The following is a 16,018-nucleotide window of genomic DNA, read 5'->3' on the forward strand; positions in this document are numbered from 1 at the left end:
AGTGTCAAAGGAGAGCAGGTACTAAAAATGACTTAAGACTAAACAAAAATAGTGAGGGGTTTAGAAAAGAGAGAGGGGATGGAGAAAATAAAACCAATGGAAGGACCCAAGAGAAAAGAATCATAATCACATTTTGGCCATTGCAAACAGTTTCTTGTTTACATCCTGGTATTTTTCATTTTTAAAATTTTTGGATCGTCTTGATTTAGCTGGCATAGTTAACAGCAGGTTTGCTATCACCTTTCTAGGGATTTCAGATTGTAAAATCCCCTGGGCCACATCTGAGGTGAAGGCCAGTTTCCTGTGCTTTTCTTTTCCCCCGTGTAGTCTCTGTGGACCCAGACTGCTTTTTTTTTTTTTTCCTCTTTAGCAGCTGATGCTACACCGCCTTTCTCTTGGGGCTCCTTTCCTTCCCACATTTGCCTCCTCAGTGGTTTATCTTTTCTCCAGTTCAACGTTTTCTTGGTATGTTCAAGGACAAATACTTGCCTTTTTGGTTTTAAGGTTCTTACTTGAAATCCTTCTGGGGAAACAGTCAGAAGAACATAACAACAAACACAGAGACATTCAAAGTTTTAAGAAATCTTATGGCATTCTTAGAGTCACTGCTCCTGGTCTATATTGCCTGCTGCTGTGACATTTATGATACCAGAAGGCACGTTAGACTCCAACTTTCTTCTTTGGTATTTCGTCCAGTAACAGTTTCCCTCAGATGCATCTTCTTCTCTAAATATGAAGACCCTCTTCTTCACAAGGCATCTTCTTCCTGGTGAAGAAGGTGAGATCCCAGGCAGAAATACAGAAATAAGACCTGTCCATTTAGATGTCCCCTGGAATCAAATATGTGCTTGCATATAAATAGGAAAGGTTGACAGATAATATTTTCCAAAGGTAACTATAACATCTCCCAATCCACATGGTTGTCTACATTAATAATTAATGGTGCCACCCTACCTTTGAGAAATGGAGTCTTTATCTTTTCCCCTTGAATCTGAATGACCTTGTGACTAACTCAATCAATAGAATACGGCAGAGATGATGTTATATGACTCCTAGGTCATATACTACTAGGTCCCAAAACGCAGTGAAACTTCTGCCTTCTTCCTTGAGACATATGTTATGACACCTTGAGTGGCCACATAAAAATTCTGACCACCCTGAGGCCATGATGGAGAGAACTTGTGAAGATGCTTCAGTTGACAAGCCCAGCTGAGGTCCCAGCCTACAGCTGACAGCAACTGTCATCTGAGAATAAAGGTGCCTGCCAATCATTTCAGCACCCAGATATAGAGTGCCTCAACCTATTGTTAAGACTTTCCAGCTAGGGTCTCAATGTTAGGGCCTCTGTCTGGATTCCTGACATGCAGACTCCATAAGCATGATAAAATGTTTTTCAAGCTCTTAAGCACTGGCACACTTTTTAATGAAAACATAATAACCAGAACATGGTTGGAGCCCATTCAATTCAAATGAGATGCTCAGAGGTGACTGTCCCATGGAAGCAACTTAAATGTCCATCAACAGAGAAATGGATAAAGAAGATGTGGTACATATGTACAATGGAATATTACTCAGCCATAAAAAGGACTGAAAGTAGGTCATTTGTAGAGACATGGATGAACCTAGAGAGTGTCATACAGAGTGAAGGAAGTCATAAAGAGAAAAACAAATATCATATATTAACACATATATGTGAAATCTAGAAAAATGGCATAGATGACCTTATTTGCAAAGCAGAAATAGAGGTACAGATGTAGAGAACAAATATATGGATACCAAGGGGGAAGGAGGGGGTGAGAGAAATTGGGAGGTTGGGATTGACACATATATACTATTGATACTATGTATAAAATAGATAACTAATGAGAACATACCGTATAGCACAGGGAATTTTACTCAATGCACTGTGGTGACCTAAATGGGAAGGAAATCCAAAAAAGAGGTCAAGCCTATTACTTGGCCATACATGAGAAAACTGAGTCACAGTGGGGTTAAACAACTAGCCAAAACTCACATAATAAGTTGTGGAGAGAGATTCAATTCCAGGAAAACTGAGACCAAAATTCACATACTTAACAATATATACTATGTTCTCTTACAAAGGATATAATCAGACAGGTGAATAAGTTATATGGAGAGAACAGATAGACACGTAGACAGATTGATAGATAGATAGTTGAGCTAGAAGTATATAGATGTTCATTGCTGTGTTGTTTATAGTAATCCAAAATTGGGAAAAAACAGCCTCACTATAGAGGATTAGACAAATACATTATACTATCCTCATTAAAGGCCTACTATGCAATAAGCAAAAATGATGACATAAAATGATTTGTTGACATAACATATCCTTAATGTATTTCTACAAGAAAAATTAAAAATTGTAAACTTTTTACATCTTATTAACTTATTTTTATAAATATATGCCAAAAAAATAAAAGAGTCCTGGAGTCTTAGAAGCTGTTTACCATCAGAACTATCAAGATCTCTGGGTGTCTAGGTGGAAAGATCATTTATTTTCTTAGTTCTTTGTTGATTTTTATTTTTCTGCTGTAGGAATTGCCATTGTCAAAAACTCAATTACTGACTTTCTTAAAATAATTAAAACAAAAATACTGAATTGCAATATTTTTGAGACATGGTAAAATTTATATTTAGAACCTAATTCCATGCCTTAACATTCTTGAAGAATATAATTAATAATTCAACACAAGATGTTAGAAGAAAAAATATTTTTTAAGAAAAAATGAGTAAGAAAATTATAAACATGAAAGGAGAAATCAATACATTTGAAAATAACATAAACAAAGCAAACAAAACATAAGCAAACAAAAAGTATAGAATGTATAATTTCAGTTGTAAAATATAAACATAAACCTGGTTTTAAGAAGGAAAATACTACAACAAAAGACATTTGAAGGAAAACATAAAACAAGAGGTATACAGTATGGTGGTTAAGTGTCGACATGGGTGCCAATTATGTAGGTTTCCATTTAGTTTCAATTTATACAAAGAATGTGATCTGGGGTAATTTTCTTAACCTAATTTTTCTTCAACTATATAACAGGGATAATAATAATACCTCCCTGATGAGGTTGTTTTGAGGATAAATTGAGATAATATGAATAATATTATCATCTATGCAAATAATTTGGCAAATCTTGATGAAATAATTGATTTTCTGGAAGAAAACATCAAGAAACAAATAACCTACTTTTCAAAGATCAATTTATTCTCCACCTTCTTGATAAACCCTTCCCTTAGCAACTTGCCCACATGATCTCTCTTCTTTCTCTGAATCTTAATTTAAGTTTTAGATTTTAAACTACTTTTTCAGTAGTTATGGTAGGCAGAATAATGGCCCCCAAAAATGTCCATGAACTAACCCCCAAAACCTGTGAATATGTCACCATACACAGCAAAAGGGACTTTGCAATTATAATAAATGTTAAAAACATTGAGAAAGATTACTTTGGATTATCCAGGTGAGCCCAATTTTACCACATGAGTCCTTAAAAGTGAAGAACCTTTCTCCTCTGATGGCAGATGGAGATGCAATGAAGGAGGAAGGATGAGAGAGTAATCCAACGTTGTAAACTTTGAAGATAGAGTAACGTTGCTCCCAGCAGATGAATATGGACAGCTTTGGAAACTGGAAAAAGCAAGGAAACAAATTCTACCCTAGAACTTCCAAAAATGAATGCAGCCTTGGAGATTTCTTGATTTTAGCCTGTTGAGACTTCAAAGCTACAGACCTGTAAGATAATATATTAGTGTTGTTTTAAGCCACTGTTGGTGGCAATTTGTCACAGCAGCATTAGAAAACTAATACAGCATTATACTGTGATGTTCAATTAAAAAAACATATGCATAGTCTTGCCTCCTTGCTAATACAGGCCCTCTGAGGTCAGGCAGAGCTTTCAATATCTCTGTCTATAACCAATAGCATCTGGTATGTTGCTTTGTGTATAGTGAGAAGGGTTCAGTATTTATTTGATTGATCCGATGATCTTCTTACAGTATCATACTCTACCCATTCTCCTTCTTCTCTCTATATTCAATGAGTCTCAAGTAGTCTGTAGGAAAAGTCATTCATGTTCATACTGGATAAATATAGTCTGGATTTTAGTTACGGGGTTTGGGATTAGCATATGCATCTAAAAGACGGAGTCTTTCCAGAAATAGCTTCCTTTCAGACAGATTCTGCCACCTGAAATATTAATACAACAAACATCTTTTATTCTAGTCACAAGCATTTCCTCCTAATAACCCATGATTACACTAGCTGCTTGCTTTAATTACCACATATACACTATGCACCACAAAGAGACAATAGGCATTGCACATAGACTACATCATTTCCTTCAGAGAAATGCACTGCTGATTGATGTCAGAGAGCCATTATTAGATACCATATTGGCTGGACTCAAAAGATGGACTATTTATAGAAAAACAAATTACATATATTTTGAAAGAGAAATGTAAGTGGCAAATAGAGACACTAGACATAGAGCTTTGTGGTGTCTTTATATTCATCTTGAAAAAGGTTTGACAGTCATTTTCACGTTAACATTACATATTTTTGAATAAAATACTTTGAATGTTTTAAAATTATTTTTAAGTTGTTTTTAAATAGTAAGACAATTTGAAGATAGTTATAACATTGCACAGTAGTGAACTTGGAAGGTAATTTTGAAGTAATTCCATACAACCATTCAGCTAATACAGAAATTCGTTTTTTAATATCTTGACCCATTGACTTAAGTTATTTATTTTTAGTTTGTTTAGTTTTACAAAATTCCAAAAACTTGGAAATATGAACAATCCTTAGTCGTTCAGACTGAACACAGGGATTGAAGAAGTTCAAAAATAATTGTTGTTTTTTCACTTTCAAGAAATTTTGTTAGGAAATATAGGGAGGGGAGAACATAGTAACTAGACATGAACTAAGAGTTAAAGAAGGGCTGGGGAAGGTGTGAGACACTTGAGAACACTTATAGCAGGCAGGAGAGTTTGAGGTCCATCTCTGTTACTTATTTGCTGTGTGACATGGGGAAGTCACTTATCTTCCCTTAGTTATGAAGTTAGAAAAAAATTAATAATGGAAGCAAAATAACTTTATAAACACAATTCATCTAAATTGGAGTAATTTCTCCAAGACCTTTTCTCAGTTGTTAGGGTATAAGATTTACCTTTCTTCAAGTCACATTGGTTTAAACTATTTGGTTTCTTTCTGAGTGATAAAAAATACTTTGCAGTAATTACACTAAAAGTCTGCATTTCTTTTCAAGGAAACATAATTTTAAATTCAGCATTTAGAAATCCTATATGTGATTTCCTAGAGCTTTTCTGGAAAAGAATTAGTGAAATAAACCATTATAATTTATTCTTTGTTTAGTTTTTAATTGTTTGGTAGGGCTACTACATTTGTGAATGAAGACGTTTCCATTTAAAAATAATCTATAGAATTTTAAATTGATGACAATAGTTATAGTAAATTCAAGGCATTCAGAATATTAGCTACCTTAAAAAATGATCAAAATTTTATCAAAATATGGTGGTAAAGGTGAACCCACTTGTTCATATCTACATTCTCGTTAAGGAGAATGAGAAAATTTGGAATAAAAAAATAATCTGTTTGGTGATACCAAAGAGTTCCCAAGGTAGAGAGGAATTGCAAGGCCAAGATCTAGGATAGAAGAAAAGGAAGTACCATGGAGATAAGCCCAGATTATGGGGCTATATATTTCCCAGGGGCAAATGACAATTAGAGAGGAGATTACTGAGAGACTGAGAAGCCAAGCAGAGCATTTGACAGGTTCATGTACAGCAAGGACAAAACTTGGACTCCAGAGCCCACTAAGGATGAAAGGCTGTGGTAGGCGCTCCAGGATTTAGTTCAGGATCCAAAAGGACTACACTTTAGGAATGAGAGAGAAAAGGAAATAGACCTTCTGACATTAAAAAGAGAACTTAAAAGAATATAGAGGAAAAATACTAATGATAAGATACCTTAATAAGACAGAAAATAAAGATGCATTGGAGATGGATTTATAATGCCAAGATCCTACAAATACAACATTGAGCAAAAGAAGCCAGGGCCCAAATAGTGCATAACAGATGATTCCATCTCTACATATTTTTTAAATGGACAGATTCAATCTATGATTTTAGAAGTCAGGATAGTAGTCCCTTTGGGAGGAGGGAAGGCATATGATTGGGAGAGATCACAAATGGAGTTTCTGAAAGTAGTGGAAATAGTTTATTTCCTGACCTAGATAATAGCTATGCAGCTTTATTCACCTTGTGACAATTCGTTAAACTATACGTTTTGATTTATGCACTTTTCTGTATGTATGCTACAGTCAATAAAACTGAAAGAAAAAAAAAAACCTGGAACATCAGAGCAAATGACAATAATATATACAAAATTCTACTTAAAAATAACACGAATGTCCTTCTAAAGGGCCAGTGATGAATTTGTCTTTAACTTCAGAATTGCAGAGACCTAATTTATACAGAGTACAATCTATCCTACACAACAAAAATGTTCTTTTTTTAAACACAAACCAGATCTTTCCATACCCTACTCAAAACTCCCCATGACTTCTTGTCACTCTTAGAACAAAATCCACAGTGTGCAAGGCTGTTCGTAATCTGGCCCCTGGTCATTACTCTGACTTCATTTCTTATTTCTTGCTTTGCCCTAGCACTCCAGATTCCTCCCAGAACCTTAAATACACTTAGTAGGTTTCTCTTCAAGGTGTTTGTGGGTTCTTTTTAGTCTGGAATGTTCACAGCCCAGAGATGTGCTCCTTTACTCCTTTGCCTTATTCATGATGTTACTCAAGTGCTACTTCCTCAGCCAGGCCATCTCTGAACACCTTATTTTACTTTTTATTTTTCTTTTTAAAATTTTTTACTTGAAGTATAGCTGACTTACAATGTTGTGTTAGTTTCAGGTGTACAGCAATGTGAATTAGCTATATATGTATAAAATATATATTATATATATATATATATATACATTCTTTTTCAGATTTTTTTCCATTATAGGAGATTACAACATATTGAATGTAGTTCCATGTGCTATACAGTAGGTCCTTGTTGTTTATCTATTTTATTTATAGTAGTTCTGTATCTGTTAATTCCAAACTCCTAATTTATCCTCCCTCCCTTTCTTCTTTGGTAACCATAAGATTGTTTTCTATGTCTGAGAGTCTGTTTCTGTTTTGTAAATAAGTGAACACCTTATTTTAAAACACACTCCCAACTTCTAGATGCCCTCTCTTTCTTTTCCCAGCTTTTTTCATTCTCTTATCACTTATAACTGATAAAATATGTCATGTTTATTTGTTGATGTGTTTTCCAGCACAAGGAATTTGCCTATTTGCACATCCCTTCCTTGTTAACATGTAAAACATGTCTGGCATGGAGTAGGCATTCCACATGTTGTTCTGAAATGACTAAGTGAATGAATAGATGAATTAATGTAAGAATGCAATGTATTCCAAAAACAGTTGGCAAGAAGATTTGAAGACTGTAATACAACTCACCAACGTCAGGACACTTTTATACCCTGGGACCACCAGTCTTAACGTTTAGTAATGTGAAGACAGTTTGTTTTCACAAGGGGAAAAAAGATGTGAAATTTCTTTCTAATTGGATTGCTATGAACTACAAAGCACAGCAGCCTTTGTTTTCAATGCTACAGACTGACTGATCACATTTGTAGGTGTAGCTCACAGTTTATTCCCAGGGAAAAAAACAAAGAAAGCCTTGCTAAGGCAGGATTCTGCACAGGTTGTTGTTTATTCAACTTTATCTTCTCTGGGCATCAAAATCTTTATCCCCTAACTTAAGTGTATTAGTCAGAGTTCTCCAGAGGAACAGAACCAAGAGGAGTTTTATATATATATATATATATATATATATATATATATATATATATATACACACACACACACACACACACCAATAGTAGATAAAAGATAGACAGATAGATAGATGCCAGATAGATACGTTTATTATGAGGAATTGGCTCACATGATTACGGTGGCTTAGAAGTCCCATGATCTGCAGTCTGTGGGCTGGAGCCCCAGGAAATCCAAAGCCCTAGGAAAGCTGATGGTGTATTCCAGTCTAAGTCCAACAACCTGAGAACCAGGGATGCTGATAATGTAATGCTCACAGTCTAAGAGCAGAAGATAAGATGAGATGTCTCACTCCAGCAGTGAGGCAGAAAAATAAAAGAGTGAATTCCTTCTTCCTCTACCTTTTGTTCTATTCAAGCCATCAAGGGATTTGATGATTCCTATCAACATTGGGGAAGACAATTTACTTTACTGAGTTCATTGATTCAAAGGCTAATCTTAGGGAAACACCTTCACAGACACACCAGAAAAAAAATGTTTAATCTGGGCATCCCATGACATATCAAGCTACACATAAAATCAACCATCACAGTGTCCTTATATGATAATATCTGGTAGGTCTCTTTTAACTCAGGAATCCATAAAGATAATTTTTTGGAGAATGACTGAACCTAAATTGAGACACACTATAACTGAGTAAGTCTAATTGAGGCATATTATACATACCTACAATTAGTGAAGGAGGATATACAATAATTCTTGATTCTTGATAGAGGTCTCCAATGCCACATTATTAAGAAATAAATTTTGTCCCATCTGACTTCTCTCTGGGATGCATAGTTTTGCTGCTGACCGTCACAGTTCATGCTAAAAAAAAACTGTGTCTTGCTTTAGGGATCATCCAGGTTAGTAATTATGAACATGGGATTTGGAGTTAGTCAGAACTGTCTTCAAGTCTGTCGAATGAAATAATAACTCACAACCTGAGAGCTGTGAGTTTCAGTTTTATCTGGGGCCTTACTGAGGACAATAGCCCAGTAGACAGCCTCTCAGATAACTCTGAGGAAATGCTCCAAAGAGTTAAGGTGGGGGTGGTCAGCATATATGTGATTTTGGAGAAGAGGGTACATGCAATCAAGCACACGTCGGTAGAAGCTTACGGCCAGTCACAAGGAACAGATATCTAAGTTCATGGTTTTAATGCTTTTCTAAGTATGGGGAGATGCAAGAAATTGGGTTCATAAAATTTCCTCCCGAAAATATCTTACTATCTGAAGGCCTGTTCTGCCAGTTTCCACAGAGCACAGAGTGCCTCATTCCTGGTCTCCACCCTGAACTAATTTCAGGGTGCGTGGAAGGTAAGCAGCTGAAGTGGCTAATGACTCAATCCTTGTAGAGCCAATGGTGAATGACATTCTTTAGCTGGAAAATCTCAGTCTTGAAATTAGTAGTCGTATGATCTTGAGCCATTTGCTTAACTTTTCTAAGCTCTGGTTTCCTGTTTTTAAAAAATACGGTTGATAGTTGTACATATTTCCTATGATTTTCAATAAGGCTTAAAAGCAATAACATTGTGAAATATTCAGTGCAGTACTTGGCATATAGTAATCACTCAATAACTGTAACCTAGGAAAAAAACCAACATGAACAATTATACAATGAGTGAAATGATCTCATGTGTAACTTTCTGTGCTTTCTCAACCTATGACTTTATAATTCCTAAGGGAGACTTTATTTTCTCTAGTATACTCTGCAACTTTCTTTTACCAGATTGCTTTATGTCTATCTCCAGCCATTCTGTAGGAACAAAGTTCTTTATACAGTCAATAATAAGAGAGAGTTTTAATCCCCTTCAAGAAAGAAGAGTCCTTTCGTGTTTGGCAAAGGGCTTTCCCAAGGTTCAGAGGCATTGCCACCATGGTACTGCCTGTGCAACACCACTAAACTTTCCCCACGAAATCATGTCAGGGAGTACCTATTCCATCCCTTCATGCTCCTTGTCTGGGCTGCATAGGCTCCTATACACATTAAACGTACTGTCTTCCACTTGGTATTTAGTCCTGGATTGCCACAGGCTGTTGCTACTGCATCAGGTTTGCCCAAAGTCTGTTACGCCTCATGTATTTTGAGACTTGGAAATGGAATGTCAGTTCTTCAATGCCAAAGGCACCACCTGGGGCTGTTGTGTGATTCAAGCATTTTCATCTCCTCCTGCTCTTTTGCTTTGAAATCAGTAAGGTTATGCATAATCAAAGAACAAATATGATCACTCAAAGGAATTAGTGGCTGGTAAATTTAGAACTAACCCCTCATATGAGACTTCACACAGAGATTGTTTTTCATCTTTCTCTGCATGTCACAGAGCTCATCTAAATGAGAAGCACAAATGTTTTCAAAGGCAATTCCACACACAGCTCAAAAGTATAAAAATAATGGTGAAAAAAGAAGACTTGGGTGTATTATCAGCTCCACCCACCTGACTTTTTATTGCACTCAAGATATATTAATAATGTGACTGGCTTTTTAATGATTTTTTTTAATTAATTGGACAAGGTTACATCATTTAGGAAAGAATATTGAACATTCCTAATATTTAAATGGTAAGCATGAAGAATCAAGGACAAGTTAATTAACATAATATTAGTGGAATATCTATCACATGAAAAGTGTTGTGATAGGTTTGGGGGGAATATAAGAGTAATGTCTTAGTCACCTCGGGCTGCTGTAACAGAATACCATAAACTGGTAGCTTATCAACAATAGAAATGTATTTCTCTAGTTCTGGAAGCTGTAGGACAGATCTGGGTGCTAGAAGGTTCTGGTGAGAGCCCTCTTGCAGATGGCTAATTTCTCATTGCATTCTCACGTACTGGGAAGACAGCTAGCTAGCTTTTTGACCTCTTCCTATAAGTGCACTAATCTTATTTATGAGGGCTCCACCCTCGTGACCTAATTACCTCCCAAAGGCCCCACCTCCAAATACCATCACATTGGGATTAGGGTTCAACATTTGAATTTTGGAGGGACACAAATATTTGGTCCATAGTAGATGACTAAAAACAGTTGCTGATCTCAAGAATTTCACTATCAAGCTGTCAACAAGTAAGGCATAACTCTATGGAATCCTACTGATTTTCCTGAAACTGAGCTTGCAGTATTCAGTGTGTCTGAGGAATATGCCATATGTACCTTTTTGCAAATGGTCTCAACATAAGGTGGAAGAAAGTTTAGGAGAAAAAAAAAATTCAGAAATCGACTTAAGAGATTATATGTGCAAACTGAAAGTCCTGCTAAATCTCAATGTTTTATATATTCATTCCTGATACTTACAGTCTCTGGGGACAGAGACCCTTTCAACTAGCCCTGCTTCCAGAGCTATTAGTGCACTTGTATCCCTATTACATTGCTAGATTCTCACTGAGGCTCAATCCTTGTCTCTCTGGGAGCCATTATAGATGCCATTCCCTTCATACATTCTCAGCTCTGTGCTCTGCTCTCATGAGTGCTGCCTTTACAGGAAGTTTACATCTTATCTAGAACATACTTTTATTCTTTTCCTTTGTCTCTTTTCCTGCATTTTTAATATTTTCTTCTCTTCTTTCCCCTTTGCTGCCCTAGTGAAAAATGTAAAGCTCATAACCACATGAATCTATAGAAAATGCCTTTTTGGAGCTATTACTCATGACATAACAGTCGGCTTATAGCCGTGGACCTTATTTGCAGACTAATATACATAGGAAGAAACCAATAAGCCCCAATTTACACAAATTAAAATGAAATAGAACAGTATTTGAGAGAGAGTTCTATAGGTATCATAAGAATGTGCCAGGGGCATTTGCAAGTGATCAATTTCGATAATAACTAGAAGTGGCATAAGTTTAGAAAAGAAAGACACATCTGTGTCTGGATTGGACTAGAACTGTCTCGTGGGTTGTAAAGAACCTCAGTTAGTTTCTGAAGATAGATAGGATTTAAAAAGTGAAAATGATTGGGAGTTGTCCTAGATGAGGGAAATCTGTGATTGATGGTGGGTGCATAAATGTAAGGTGAACTCCACTGAGAATAGTGGGGTATATGCAGCTGAGGTCTAATTCCATCAAAATTCTGGGTCTAGATCTGATTCCTTCTTCTTTTGTTTGCCAAGCAAACCACTTGGTATACAGAAAATGTGTGTGTGTGTGTGTGTGTGTGTGTGCGCGCGCGTTTGTGTCTGAACACCAATAATTTTCTTCATGAGGTAGTCAAGGTACCATTTCCTTGTGTGTCTCTCTGCTGACTGCGGGGATTGGATCCAGTTGCAAAGTAATAACACTGTAGAGAAAGGAATGTTACTGTATTAAAGGATAAGCTTTCAAATATATTCCAACGAACACTGTTAGGGGCTTAAGGGAAATCTCATTTCACTTGCTAACTTTTCTAATGCAGGTCAGGTATATAACCTGTCTCCTAAGAGGATAGAGAAAGATATGTTGAATAAGGCTGCGTGAGAACAGCCAACACCGAGGAGAAAATGATGACCCTTCTCTTACCTTTTTGTATTTAGCAACGATGTGAAGGCTAAATAGTGAGGTGTTTGTTGATATCATTAGCACTGCAAATATAAATATTAAATTATGTGCTTGCCCAGATTGTCATTTCTAGTTATTTTTATGGATATATAGCAACTAAGGGCTACTGGTGCTGTATTTTACTGGGTGTTTTTCAGTACTTTGTATTGATATAATTGATTTATAACTTTGCTGTGGCCAGATTTCTCTTCTACCTAATACCTAGGCATTCTAGCTTTGCTTCCCCTATCAACTACTTTTCAGGTAACATTTTTCCTCAGTTGCTTTCTCTTTATTCCATTCTACAGTCTCAGATTTATTCATTGCTTCATTCATTATTTAGTCTTTGAGAAAAAATGAGAGAAGACATCTTAGAAAGGGGAAAGATAGTACAATCAGGAGAAAAAAGATGGGAAAGAAAGATAGCAATGCTATAAATATCTCCCTAACCCTTTTATTGGGCTCTAGAATTTTTAAAAATCTTATGCTTTCTGCAGGGCCTTCTAGAAAATAAGTTTGATGAAAACTCAAAGTGGGTTAAAGATCTAAATGTAAGGCCAGAAACTATCAAACTCTTAGAGGAAAACATAGGCAGAACACTGTATGACATAAACCACAGCAAGACACTTTTTGACCCATCTCCTAGAGAAATGGAAATAAAAACAAAAATAAACAAATGGGACCTAATGAAACTTCAAAGCTTTTGCACAGCAAAGGAAACCATAAACAAGACCAAAAGACAACCCTCAGAATGGGAGAAAATATTTGCAAAGGAAGCAACTGACAAAGGATTAATCTCCAAAATTTACAAGCATCTCATGCAGCTCAATATCAAACAAACAAACAACCTAATCCAACAATGGGCAGAAGACCTAAATAGACATTTCTCCAAAGAAGATATACAGATTGCCAGCAAACACATGAAAGAATGCTCAACATCATTAATCATTAGAGAAATGCAAATCAAAACTACAATGCGATATCATCTCACACCGGTCAGAATGGCCATCATCAAAAAATCTACAAACAATAAATGCTGGAGAGGGTGTAGAGAAAAGGGAACCCTCTTGCACTGTTGGTGGGAATGTAAATTGATACAGCCACTATGGAGAACAGTATGGAGGTTCCTTAAAAAACTAAAAATAGAACTACCATACAACCCAGCAATCCCACTACTGGGCATATACCCTGGGAAAACCATAATTCAAAAAGAGCCATGTACCACAGTGTTCACTGCAGCTCTATTTACAACAGCCAGGACATGGAAGCAACCTAAGTGTCCATTGACAGATGAATGGATAAGGAAGATGTGGTACATATATACAATGGAGTATTACTCAGCCATAAAAAGAAACGAAATTGAGTTATTTGTAGTGAGGTGGATGGACTTAGAGTCTGTCATACAGAGTGAAGTAAGTTAGAAAGAGAAAAACAAATACTGTATGCCAACACATATATATGGAATTTAAAAATAATAATAATAATAATAAATTGGTCATGAAGAACCTAGGGGCAAGATGGGAATAAAGACACAGACCTACTAGAGAATGGACTTGAGGACACAGAGAGGGGGAAGGGTAAGCTGGGACAAAGTGAGAGAGTGGTAGTGTATATATTGACATATATACACTACCAAAATGTAAAATAGATAGCTAGTGGGAAGCAGTGGCATAGCACAGGGAGATCAGCTCGGTACTTTGTGACCAGCTAGAAGGATGGGATAGGGAGAGTGGGAGGGAGGCAGACGCAAGAGGGAAGAGATACGGGGATATATGTATATGTATAACTGCTTCACTTTGTTATAAAGCAGAAACTAACATACCATTGTAAAGCAATTATACTCCAATAAAAATGTTAAAAAAAAAAAAGAAACAAACAAACTACTAATCACATTCCAGCAAAAATGTCCTTATTGTTCCCTTACATAAAACAGATAAAAAACATTTAGAGGCCAAGCATCAAAGATGGTGAGTAAAAGAAGCAGATTCAATACCATGAGGGACGAGTTCTTTGCAAGAGGGCTTTCCTCTCTCTCTAAGGATTGCAGTCTTCCTGTCTCTATTGCTACTGGTACAATAGTGTACAGAATTAAAACTTTCCACAACCAGAACTCTGTCTCTTCACATGAATAATTGAAAGCCCACATCATTCTTTTGTCTTGTTCTCAATGACCCTTCAGATAATTGTCATTATGGCCATTATATCTTTCTATAATAATCAGGTTAAGCCATAGTTGCAATTCTTTTTTTTTTAATTTAATTTAATTTTTTTTATACAGCAGGTTCTTATTAGTTATCTATTTTATACATATTAGTGTATACATGTCAATCCCAATCTCCCAATTCATCACACCACCACCACCACCACCCCGCTTTTCCCCCTTGGTGTCCACACGTTTGTTCAGTACATCTGTGTCTCTATTTCTGCCTTGCAAACCGGTTCACCTGTACCATTTTTCTAGATTCCACATATATGCGTTAATATATGATATTAGCTGCAATTCTGCCTGTAAGTGGCACAAACAAAAAAGGCAGTAATCATAGGTGAATGACATTATCCTTCATGATTCTGTAAATTGTGAGTTAGAAATACCAACTAACGGCAGCAGTGGTCCATGTGTGCGGGTCATAGCAGAGACACTCAAGTGCATCAAATGAATCTGCTTCTAACTCCATGTCATAAGCCAGCAAAACAGGACGCTAAGAGATAAAATTCTATGACTTAACTTCACAGGTTTCTTCCTGATTGCTGAACTGAGACTTGAATCCAAGACCCTACCTTTCTATGATGAGTACTTTAAATAATAAGAATTTTATTCACCAGTGAGAAATATCTCTCAATTTTGAGGTTTTTAAAATATAAATGCATCTTGATTTCACATCTGGTGTTTCATAAATTGTTCACTTTCTACAAGAAGATCTGAAAACGAGAAAGTAGAAGAAGGGCATTTTACCTAGCAGCAATGATGCAAACGATTATTTATTATTGTACAAATTTTTGGTACTTTTTATTTACACTAAAATCTTCAGTCACTTTACTATGGAAGAGTCTTAGATAGGAGTGTCCCAGAAAATAGATACCACATTTGCTCCTTGAGCAGAATGTACTGTAGTCCTAGACTTTTTGGTTATCTTAATGATGTAATGCAAACTTTATGCAAATAAGTTGAAATAATGTATTGCCTTTCTAGAAGAAACACAAAAAATATGCACCAATGAGTCCTTATGGAAATGTTGAACAACCACTTCATAATCTAACTTTCCAGAGAACTTTTTTGTTAATTTATTAATTTATTTATGGCTGTGTTGGGTCTTAGTTGCTGCGTGGAGGCTTTTACTAATTGCGGCAAGCGGGGGCTACTCTTCGTTGCGGTGGGCAGGCTTCTTATTTCAGTGGCTTCTCTTGTTGGGGAGCAAGGGCTCTAGGTGCGGGGCTTCAGTAGTTGTGGTACGTGGGCTCAGTAGTTGTGGCTCATGGGCTCTAGAGCGCAGGCTCAGTAGTTGTGGCACTCGGGCTTAGTTGCTCCATGGCACGTGATATCTTCCCGGACCAGGGCTCAAACCCATGTCCCCCGCATTGGCAGGTGGATTCTTAACC

Source organism: Pseudorca crassidens, chromosome 4 (genome assembly GCF_039906515.1).
Source record: "Pseudorca crassidens isolate mPseCra1 chromosome 4, mPseCra1.hap1, whole genome shotgun sequence".
NCBI classification, from domain to species: domain Eukaryota; kingdom Metazoa; phylum Chordata; class Mammalia; order Artiodactyla; family Delphinidae; genus Pseudorca; species Pseudorca crassidens.